Source organism: Tamandua tetradactyla, chromosome 24 (assembly GCF_023851605.1).
Source record: "Tamandua tetradactyla isolate mTamTet1 chromosome 24, mTamTet1.pri, whole genome shotgun sequence".
Taxonomy (NCBI): domain Eukaryota; kingdom Metazoa; phylum Chordata; class Mammalia; order Pilosa; family Myrmecophagidae; genus Tamandua; species Tamandua tetradactyla.
In genome coordinates this window covers 38,111,522-38,123,736 of record NC_135350.1, presented here as the reverse complement: position 1 = coordinate 38,123,736, position 12,215 = coordinate 38,111,522, and the positions used below count along the sequence as shown (strand labels likewise).

General features: G+C 38.8%; 1 protein-coding gene across 1 annotated transcript in view; it reads right to left on the bottom strand.

The window, feature by feature from the left end:
- Positions 1-3,127: 3,127 nt before the first annotated feature.
- LOC143668255 (uncharacterized) overlaps positions 3,128-12,215 on the bottom strand; it is a 62,259-nt gene continuing 53,171 nt past the window's right edge. The window contains exon 3 of the transcript XR_013168361.1: positions 3,128-12,209. The gene's annotated coding sequence lies outside the window, so the exon portion shown is untranslated. The remainder of the gene's footprint in view (positions 12,210-12,215) is intronic.

Below are 12,215 nucleotides of genomic sequence, written 5' to 3'. Positions count from 1 at the left end.
TTTATTCCTAAATGCTTTATTCTTTTGGTTGCAATTGTAAATGGGATTTTTTTTTCTTGATTTGCTCCTCAGATTGTTCATTACTAGCGTATAGAAACACTACAGATTTTTGAGTGTTGATCTTGTAACCTGCCACTTTGCTGTCCTCATTTATTAGCTCTAGTAGTTTTGCTGTGGATTTTTTGGGGGTTTTCAACATATAGTATTATATCATCTGCGAACAGTGAGAGCTCTACTTCTTCTTTTCCAATTTTGATGCCTTGTATTTCTTTTTCTTGTTTCATTGCTCTGGCTAGAACTTCCAACACAATGTTGAATAACAATGGTGATAGTGAACATCCTTGTCTTGTTCCTGATCTTAGGGGGATAGTTTTCAGTTTTTTCCCATTGAGGATGTTAGCTGTGGGTTTTTCACATATTCCCTTTAGCATTTTGAGGAAGTTCCCTTCTATTCCTATCCTTTGAAGTTTTTTCAATAGGAAAGGACGTTGAATTTTGTCAAATGCCTTTTCTGCATCAATTGAGATGATTGTGTAGATTTCTGCTTTGATTTGTCGATATGGTATATTACATTAATTGATTTTCTTATGTTGAAGCATCCTTGCATACCTGGGATGAATCCTCCTTGGTCATGGTGTATAATTCTTGTAATGTGCTGCTTGTGGGTGTGATTTTTGATTAGCTGGAGATGTGACTCTACCCATTCAAGGTAGGTCTTAATTCATTTACTGGAGTGCTTTAAAAGGGGAAATATTTTGGAGGAAGCACAGATGCTTGGAGAACAATTGCTAAAGAGCCAACAGAGACACAGATGTTTGGAAATGCAGAAGCCCCAGGAGATGCTAGGAGCTGAGAGAGCTGACAGAAGCTAGACAGGAACCAGACGCAACAAAGACTCAGACATTTGGAGATACTTGGAGTGCTGACGGGAGAGATCCTAGATACAGATATTTGGAGATGCAGAGCTCAACAGACGTTGCTATCTAATGAGATGTGCCTTTCCATGAGATGCTAAGCAAGCCACAATCTGGAGAGAGCCAATGGAAGCTATGAGAGGAAATCCAGAGTTCACCCTGGAGCAGCTAAGAAAGGAGCAGCAGATGCCAGCCATGTGCCTTCCCATGACAGGGAAATCCCGGGTGTCATTTGGCCTTTCTTTGGAGTCAAGGTATTCATTTCTGGATGCCTTAGTTTGGACATTTTTTGTGGCCTTAGAACTGGAAACTTGTAATTTAACAAATTCCCTTTTTAACAGCTGTTCCATTTCTGGTATATTGTATTCTGGAAGCCTTAGCAAACCAAAATAATCAGTGTGCAAATGTCTATTTGAGTCCCTGTTTTCAGTTGTTTCGAGTCTATTCCCAGTAACAGGATCACTTAATCATATGGTGACCCCACATTTAGCCTCCTGTGGATCCACTACATTACCCTCTGGATGGGGCTGCCTCATTCTGCTACCCTACCAACACTGAATAGATGTACCTCTCTCTCAACATTTTCCCTACACTTGACTCTCTGTTTATTTTGAATCTGGAGATTTTGTTGAGATACATTCATATAGCATATATTCTATCCTAAATCAGCAATTATTGTTTCACAGTAGCCTCACTTAGTGGTACAATCATCACTCTCAATTCTAGACAATTTTCATTGCTCCAAAGAAAAAAATAATAGACATGCTCACACCAGAGAAAGTCCAAAACTTCCCCTAACTCTTGCCCTCCCCACCTCAATTATTTACCCTAATATTGTTGTGATACTAGTGATGTATTCCTGTTCAATATAGACCATAGCATAGAACAAATAGTTTTTCCCATATACCCCTCTATTATTAAATCTTTGTCTAAGTGTCATATCTTTTTAGTAGTTCATGCAAGAACTTATTTATTTATAACTGTAAGTGCTACGTGGTGAGGTACATGGCTCTAAACAACCCCCTTCAATCATATTCACCTTCAGTATGGCACTATTACTTATTGTGCTAGTTTGAATCTGTGGTGGACTGCAGAAAAGCCATATCCTCTAATCCTCATTCAATATTGCTGGGTGGGAGCATTTTGATTAGATGATTTTCACGGAGGTGTGTTTATACCCATTGAAGGTGGAGTTGCTTACTGGAATCCTTCAAAAGAGGAAACATTTTGGAGAAAGTCCCTTTTGTAGAGCCACGAGAAAGCCAGCAGTTGCTGCCATGTTCACCATGTGCCCTTCCAGCTGAGAGAGAAACACTGAACTTCATTGGCCTTCTTGAACCAAAGTATCTTTCCCTGGATGCCTTAAATTGGACATTTCTATAGACTTGTTCTAATTGGGACATTTTCTCAACCTTAGAACTGTAAATTAGCAACTTATTAAATTTCCCTTTTTAAAAGTCATTCCATTTCTGGTATATTGAATTCTGGCAGCTAGGAAACTAGAACAGATTTTGGTACCTGAGAAGTAGGGTGCTGCTGCTGCAGTTTGCAAATACCAAACTTGCTGGAACGGCTTTTTAAATGGATAAGGGGAGAAATCTGAAGGAGTTGTGAGGAGCTGGATAGAGAAGGCCTATGTTTTGAAGAGACTGTTGGTAGAAACATGGACTCTAAAGATACCTCTGACTAGGCTCTAGACAGAACTGAGGCGTGTATATTGCAGACTGGAAGGAAAGTGATCCTTATTTTAAAATAGCAGATAATCTGGCAAAATTAACTAATGGCTTTGGCTGGAAGGCTGATTTTAAAAGCCATGAACTTTGATATTTAGCAGAAGAGATCTCCAAATTAAATGTCAAAAGTTCAGCCTGGTTTCTCCTCACAGCTTATAGTGAAATGCGACAGGAAAGAGATAAGCTGAGAACTGAACTCTTGGGTACAAAGAAACTAGAAGTTGATATTCTGGAAAATTCTGGGCTTTCAGGAAGGGAGACCCCAGAGAATAGTGCCCCTCATGAGGTCTTGGCCAAATGTGGAAACAGTCAGCTATTTCAGAGAAAGCCAGGATTGAACATGGAGTTATCCAGGAAGGATTTGTGGAAACTCCTTATGTCTGATGGACACCATCCAAGGCTACTGCATAGAAAGCCGATGAGAGTGTTGTGGGATCTCTAAAGAGAACCACTGCCATTCAGGACTGAGAGGGACAGAGAAGGAACACATTGGGGGAAAAATAACTTCAGAGGCAAAACCATTAAGGCTGGGGTCTGGAGTCAAGAAGCCTTGGGCCAGGAGAGCAGACCCACCCAAGCACATGGAGAGCGTGAGTTTACTCCGAAGGCAGAGGATGGGTCTTCCACCTCATTGCAGTGGAAGAGTCATGCTGCCTCAGGCCTTGGAGAGGGTGAAACACATTCCTTGGGGTTTGAGGAGAGCCTGGCTGCCACCACATGGAGGGGCTGAGTGTGTGCCCTGGAGAAGGCAGAGAGCCTGGGTGCAGCCCTGATGCTTGGAGAGGGTGGAGCTGAGAAAAAGGTGGTCTCTTCAGTCCCCCAAGGTTGCATTTGGAGAGAGGCAAGCCACTGCATATGCCCTTGGAAAGGATGGGGCTGCCACCTTCTAAAGCCCCAAAGATAAATGACCCTCAGACCTTCAAATCTAATGGACTTTGTCCTGCAGGTTTTTAAAACTGTATAGGTCCAGTGACCCCTGTGTTCCTTCCTCTCTATGGAAATAAGTATATGTATCCTATGAATGTTCCTCTTTTATATTTTGGCAGTAAATAATGTGTTCTGAGTTTTACAGGTCCAGAGCCCGAGGATAATTTTGCCTCAGGACAGACCATGCCTGTAACTGACTTGATGAGATTTTATGCTGTTTCTAACTTTACATTTTAAGTGTATTGTTACTGAAATGATTTAAGACTTTCTGACATTATTGCTATGGAGTGAATTTATTTTGAATTTGAAAAGAGCATGTCTTTTTGGGGTTCAAAGGGTGAATGTGCTGGTGTGAATCTGTGGTGGACCGCAGAAAAGCCAGGTCCTTTAATTCTCATTCAATATTGCTGGGTGGGAGCATTTTGATTGTTCCCACGGAGATGTGACCCACCCAATTGTGGGTGGTAACTTTAGATTAGATGATTTCCATGGAGGTGTGTCTCCACCCATTGAAGGTGGAGTTGCTTATTGGAATCCTTTAAAAGAGGAAACATTTTGGAGAGAGTCCCTTTTGTAGAGCCATGAGAAAGCCAGCAGATGCGCCATGTTCTCCATATGCCATTCCAGCTGAGAAACATTGAACTTCACCAGCCCTCTTTTTTTTTTTTTTACATGGGCAGGCACTGGGAATCGATCGAACCCAGGTCCTCTGGCATCGCAGGCAAGCATTCATGCCTGCTGAGGCACCGTGGCCCGAGGTTCACCACCCCTCTTGAACGAAGGTATCTTTTCCTGGATGCTTTAGACTTGTTCTAATTGGGACATTTTCTTGGCCTTGAACTGTACACTAGCAACTTTTTTAATTCCCCCTTTTAAAAGCCATTCTGTTTCTGATATATTGCATTCTGGCAGCTAGCAAACTAGAACACTTATAAACCCACTAATGAACTACTATCACCTCCATCCATTCCCATTATATTTAAGTTCACCTCATTAAGTAGTCTGTACATATTAGGCAACTGTTCCCCCTTCTGTAGCTCCTGTCGATCTCTAGGTCCCCTATAGTCTACATTTTAAGACTCCGCGTTCACATTTCCCAGGGGATTCATATCAGTGAAACCATGTTTCTGTGTCCGCCCATTTCATTCAGCATTATGTCCTCAAGAGTCATCCGTGTTGTCATATGCTTCAGGACTTCATTTTGTTTTATTGCATACTATTCCATTTGTATGTATATACTATATTTTGTTTATCCATTTGACTGTTGATGGACACTTGGATTGTTTGCATCTTTTGGCAACTGTAAGTAATGCAATTATGAACAGCAGTGTGCAAATGTCTGTGACACTGCTTTCAGCTTTTCTGGGTATATACTGAGTTGCCATGTTGTAAAATCCGAATAATAAAAGTTTCTTTTTTTTCCTCACTGACAAACTTATTCAAAATCCCACAAAAAAGAGTAATTATTTATGCTTGATTTTAAAGTTGTGTGTCTTCAATTTTAACCAAGTTGCTTGGCTTTTATCTCTTTAACTCTTTTCTCTCTCTTTCTAACCCCCACACTTCTGTATTTCTTCTCCACTCCCCTCCCACTGATGAATAAAGATGATCAATTTAATCTGACAATGCTTTTCAAACTTGAATATACATATGAATTCCACACAATTCCACCTGAGAACTTTCTTAAACTTCATATTCTGAGTCAGTATGTCTGGGGTGAGGATTGAAATCCTTCTTTCTTTAAACTTCCATGTGATGTAACTGACCTTTTAGTACAAGCTCTAGGGCAGTGAGGTGCTCAAAATGGGGTGATTTTGCCTTCCAGATGAGATTTGACAATGTCTGGAGATGTTTTTATTTTTTAATTGTTCCTAACTTCCCAGCCTTTCCTCTGGCTCTTCTGGAGATTTTGTCAATTACCAAATGCCATTGTGAAAATTTTCTTTTCTGCTTATAGTAAGGTCAATTTTTTTTTTTCCTTTTTACATTCTATTTAGAAATACTTTGAAACTTAGAGGACAGTCATAAAAATAACACAGACCCCATAGAGAGAACTCCAACATCCTCCTCCTCCCCCTCCCATAGCCAGTTCCACCACTTTTAATATTTTGCCACATTTGTTCTATCATTTTATCTATCCATCTAGTTTTCACAAGTTTACAGGTGAGGAATTTTGCCCCAGGATGGGCCACACACACACAGCTGATTTTGATGGGATTTAGATTTAGAGATGTTACTGAAATGACGTAAGGCTTTTGGGATATTGAGATGGGGTGAATGTATTTTGCATATGGGAAGAACATATCTTTTTGGGGTCTAAAGGGTGGGCTGTGATAAAATTGATTATGTATCCCAATTTAGATAGGTTCTTAATCTTAATCCTCATTCCTGTGGGTGTGAACCCACTGTGAATAGGACCTCTTGGAGTTGCTGTTTTTAGTTAAGGTGTGGCCCAACTGAATGAGGGTGGGTCTTAATCCAGATTACTGGAGGCATTATAAAGAGAACCTGGAAGTCACAGAAGCCAGAAAGGGGTGGACACTGCCATGTGACAGGCAGCAGATAAACTAGCCAAGGAACCCCAAGGATTACTGACATCTATTACCAGATGTTACAGACCCTTGAGAAAGCAAGCCTTGTGATATATTGATTTTGTACTTCTTCTAGCCTCAAAACTGTTAGCCAATAAATTCCCATTGTTTAAACTAACATGTTGTGTGGTATTTGTCATAGCAGACTGGCAAACTAAGATGTGATATACATATGCAATGGCATATTATTCAGCCATAAAAAGGAATGAAGTTCTGATACATATTACAATACGAACCTTGAAAATATGATAAGTGAAATAAGCCAGACACAAAAGGACAAATACTGCATGGTTCAACTTATATGAAATATCTAGAATAAGTAAATTCTTAGGGACAGAAAGTAGATTTCATATCAGAGGATATAGGGACTGCAATGGAGGTGGAGGAGGAGGCGGGAATGGGGAGTTGAATTATAGCTTAATGGGTACAGAATTTCTGTTTTGGGTTATAAAAATGTTTTGGTAATGATGTTGGTGATGGTAGTACAACATTGTAAATGGGTGTTACTGAATTATACATTTAAAAATAGTTAAAATGGCAAATTTTATGGTATATATCTATTACACAATAAATTTTTTAACAGGTCTACCACCCTGCCATATCATTTTCCAATTTATTAAATTAAAATTATGATTGGAAATATTCATGACATTTGCATGATTTTAAAACCCATGCTCTTGGAAAAAATAAGACATTAAGTTCATAGCCTTGAAACGTGATCTTAGAAGACTTGTATTATGTGTGTTTAGGTTAGTATATTATGGGACCTTTGAAAACAACAGAAGTTGTCCTCAAAATGGTAATAAAAATGATAACCAAAAGGTGTTTTATTCTGTTTAATATAATCTAAAATTTACATAAATTAAATAGTTCATATAAAGGAATGAATCTCTAAATGGCAACTTTCCGTGGATTCAGATGAGATTTGAAGGTGAGCAGAGCAGGAGGAAAATGGGGGACTGTGTCAACAATTTTTTACTCTGATTGGTGGAAGTTTTTTATTTGTTTGTTTGTTTAATGGTTGCAGAGAATCAGGAATTCTGAGGACTCTTAATTTGATTTGCAGTTGTTCCATGTGAAAAAAGGATAACTTCACCAGAATCATGGTTGAGTGAAAGTTATGGAAAGAGTGAGAGCTGTGTATTTTTATTTAAACTAGGGTCACAATTCCAAGTGTTTGAGAGTTTGATTTTCTGACTTTTCTAAGCCTGTCAGATATCTTTGGCTAACTCATGGCCCAACGTTGGAACTGGCATTTACCAATGGGGCACAGGCCTGGGATTCACTTTGCCCTGGATTCTTTTTTAATTTGCAATGGAAAACAGTACTGAATCTTTGACTGAATCTTGGTCTAGTCACTGAGGAAATTTTCTTTTAATGTAATGATCTCTTTGAAACTACTTTATTCACCACCTTATAGAATTTGTAAGCTGAAAAGTGTTATATAAGGTAATCAAATCCGGCAGAAGGATCCCCTCCTTAGTACTACTCATTGCTACCACCACCTCCCTAACTCTCCCTCTTCTTCACTAAACTTGGCAAAAAAGTTTAGTGTCCTTGACCCCAGATCTGAAGTCATCCTAGACTTTTCCCTTCCTCCCATCTGCCACATCTGCTCAGTCACTGAGTCCTCTCATACGCATCCCCATGACTTCTGACCTAGCTGAGGTCTTCATGTCTTCTGCCCAGTCTTCAACAACAGTGTTCTAACTGAACTTTCTGTCTCCAGTCTTGCTCTTCTCTGATCCATCTCCCACACTGCTGCCAAAGTATCCTTGTAATGTGCAAAATTAATCACAACATAAATAGGTGGAAAGACATTCCCTGCTCATGGATAGGAAGGCAAAATATAGTTAAGATGTCAATTCTCCCCAAATTGATCTACAGATTCAACACAGTACAATTAAAATTCCAACAACCTACTTTGAAGATTTGGAAAAGCTAACTACCAAATTCATCTGGAAGGGAAAGAGACCCTGAACAGGTAAAAGCATCCTAAAAAAGAAGAACGATGTAGGAGCATTAACACTCCTGACTTTAAAACCTATTATAAAGCCACAGTGGTCAAAACAACATGGTACTGGCACAAAGACATAAGCATTGACCAATAGAATCTACTCAAAAGTGCAGAAATAGACCACCAATTCTATGGTGAACTGATTTTTGACAAGGCCCTCAAATTCTCTGAACTGGGACAAAATAGTCTTTTCAATAATTGGGCAGGGAAGAACTGGATATCAATTGCCAAGAGAATGAAAGAGGATCCCTATCTTACACCCTACACAAACATTAGCTCAAAGTGGATCAAACACCTAAATATAAGGACTAGCTCCATAAACTTTCTAGAAGAAAATGTAGGGAAACATTTTCAAGACCTAGTAGTAAGAGGTAGTTTCCTAAACTTTCCAAGCAAAGCACAAGCGACAAAATAAAAAATAGATAAATGAGAACTCCTCAAAATCAAAAGCTTTTGCACCTCAAAAGACTTTGTCAAAAAGGTAAAGAGGCAGCCAACTCAATGAGAGAAAATATTTGGAAATCACATATCAGACAAAGGTTTGATTTCCTATGTATACAAAGAAATCATACAACTCAATAACCAAAGAACAAACAACCCAATTATAAAATGGGCTAAAGGTATGAATAGGCATTTTTCTGAAGAGCAAATACAGATGGCTCAAAAGCACATGAAGAGATGCTCATTTTCCTTGGTGATAAGGGAAATGCAGATCAAGACTACAATGAGATACCACCTCACACCTATAAGAATGGCTGTTACTAAACAAACAGGAAACTATAAATACAGAAGAGGATGTAGAGAAACTGGGACACTTATGCACTGCTGTTAGGAATGGATAATGGTGCAGCCATTATGGAAGACTATTTGGCAGTTCTTTAGGAAACTAAATACTGAGTTGCCCTATGACCCAGCAATAGAACTACTTGGTGTATACCCAGAAGAGCTGAAAACAGTGACACAAACAGACATAGCAGCACTAATAACAATCGCCAAAAGATGGAAACAAACCAAATACCATTCAATAAACGAGTGGATCAACAAAATGTGGTATATACATACAATGGAATATTATGCAGCAGTAAGAAAAATGATGTCCTGAAGCACATAAGATGGATGAGTCTTGAGGACATAATTTCGCTGAGTGAAATTAGCCAGACCCAAAGGATACTGTATAATTCCACTTTTATGACCAGCATAAAGGTATAATCAGAGGCTTATAATACAGATATAGGGGACTGAGAGATACATAGAAGGTAGAGATGGGTGAAACATTAGCTAATGAGGTTGAACTTCATTGTAAGGGAATAGATAGGAGTGAAGGTGATTCTCTAGTGGGTCAAGAAGTAATATTACCATATTGAAGATTAACAAGATTGAAAGGGGTTGTACAGATGCTACATGTCCCACTGATTCATACTAGAAATATGAATTAGTTCCTGTAAGAATTACTTCAAATATATGATTCTTATATAAAGAATGTTTAACTCCAGGTTACAGGGGGAAAACTGCTATTGCATGCTATGAGCTATGTTCAAAAGGAAGCCATCAGCACTAAAACAGCAATAGCAGAGGTAAATAATGGGGGGAGGGACAACAGTTAAGAGGAGGTCTAGATTTCCTATTTGATGAGGGTGTGTTTATTGGTTTTCTTTCTCTTGGGAACAATGAAATTATCTAATATTAAGAATGTTGGTGGAATATGAACTTTGGGCATTCTACATGATGCCCAATGAATGCAGGTGGCTGAAGGATGCACTGGCAGAGAAGTAGATGGTGAACGATAGTGTATACTTATGAATGAAGGTTGTGCTGCTACAAAAAAGAACAGTCATGAAGCATGCAATGATGTGAATGAAAATGTGGGACATTTGGTGAGACAAGCAGAAACAAAAGAACAACAATGTTATGGACACCTTTAGAAAATGCTTATAAGAAAACAGGGGCCTATACTGTAAACTTTTAGAGCAGACACATTAAGTCCAGATCGGTGATTATTATTTCTGAATTTTGAGTGGTGGTTTTATATATATAACCTGATATTTAGAGATAAAAACAAAGCTGAACAGGTTGGGGTTAAAGTAATTCAGAATACAGGGGTAAGGAAGACAGTGTCTATATTTTAGGACCACTCATACTCTTTGAGACCAATGGAAGAAAGGTTTATTTGATCTGGAACTGAAATTTTCTGTAGTGCATAATTTAACCTATCTGTATAGCTCATTTGAACAATTGAAATACAGGAAGCACAGAATAAGAAAGAGGCCCTTTAATCCTGTATAGATTATTGTAATGGCTGGAAACATCCTAGACTATATTAAGCAGATAATCAAAATATATTGCCAAAGTCCCCTGAGGGAGGGGAGAAAGAATATAGAACCATTAAACCTCACCATCAAGGAATCCCCTGATACTGTGTTAAACTTTAGAGACACCCAAATCAATAGGCCATGCCTTGATCATGAGGCTTATTCTTGTGAAGCTTACGTAGGTAGCGGAGAAGCTTAGATTACCTGTAGGCATGCCTAAGAGTAACTTCTGGAGGACCTCTATTGTTGCTCAGATATGGCCTCAGTCTCTCTAAGCCCAACTCTGCAAGTGAAATCATTGCCCTATCCTCTACGTGGGACATGACATCCAGGGGTGAAAGTCTCCCTGGTGACGTGGGACATCACTCCCAGAGATGAATTCAGACCTGGCATTTTGGAATCAACAATTACATTCTGACCAAAAGGGGGAAAAGAAGTGTAATTAATAAAGTATCAGTGGGAGAGAGAGTCCAAATAGAGTTGAGAGGCTACTCTGGAGGTTGCTCTTATGCAAGCTTCAGGTAGACCTTGCTACCTATCATAACCTGCCAGCCCCCAACCAGGACCATTCCAGCCACTCCTAAAGAATACCCAGGGCAATATATAAGATTCCACAAAGATTCCAGGCACTAGAGTAAATTTCCAGAAACCTACAACCTCCAGATGGGTCCCTGGTCCAGATAGTCCTGAAACCTAGTGCAGCCTCTCTAGAACATCAGATAACTCCATCTTCCTACCCCATATTAGTGACAGACCATTCCAATATCAAAAATTTAGAATTGCCATAGCCCAAACAACCCTAAAGAGAGGGACAGAAAGATCAAAGGTGATGGTGGAGTTATACATATAAGATAGGATTTAACAAATGAATATGAATGCTGAATCATTAAATTGATATCTCTTTTAGTCTCCAGTGTTTTAGAGCAGCTAGAAATAGAAACCTAAAATTGTGAAATTGTAGCCCATGTCAAAGTCTGAAATATGTTCTATAACTTATTATGGTGCTGTGCTTTCAAATTTATAGCTTTTTTGTATATCTTTTATTTTTTACGCAAAAAAGAAGGAAAAAAGTCGATTGTGATGATAAAAAAAATATATAAGCCTTCTAGCCTCCTATATTCTGGAGCAGCTAGAAGGAAAAATCTGAGAGGATCGTGTGGTAGCCCATGATAAACTCTGGGATCTGTCCTGTAACTACTTGCTGAAGAATATTTTGAAAACTATTGCCTTTTTATTTCTTTGCTTTGTATATATGTTAACTATACAAAAAAAAAAGTTAAAAAAATTAGTCACAACACTCACCAGGTTAAAAGCTTTTGCTTAATACCTAATTTCCAAACTCCCGAATGGGGCTGCATTAGGGACATTTTTGGCTTTTACCCTCCTGGTGGTCCCTGAATTTATGTTTTTGAAAGAAGACAGTAAATAAAGACTCAGCATGATCAGACAGATATAAATTGGAAAGATTTTTTTTCATTAAAGAACTTTTATATTTATACTGAAGATAACTTTAAGTAACCAAATCAATTTTCTGCACTCCGTCCTCAGCCTTCTGATTGGTTTCTCTTCTTCACTGTTGAACTCTTTCAAAGATTTGGGCAATGATTTTAGACTCCTTGTTATCCTGACTTAGAAGAGGTAGATGAAAAATGCACCCAAGATTAAACACTGTGGTCTTGACTGGGCCACTGCTTCTCTCCCAAGTCACTGCAAAATAACTGACA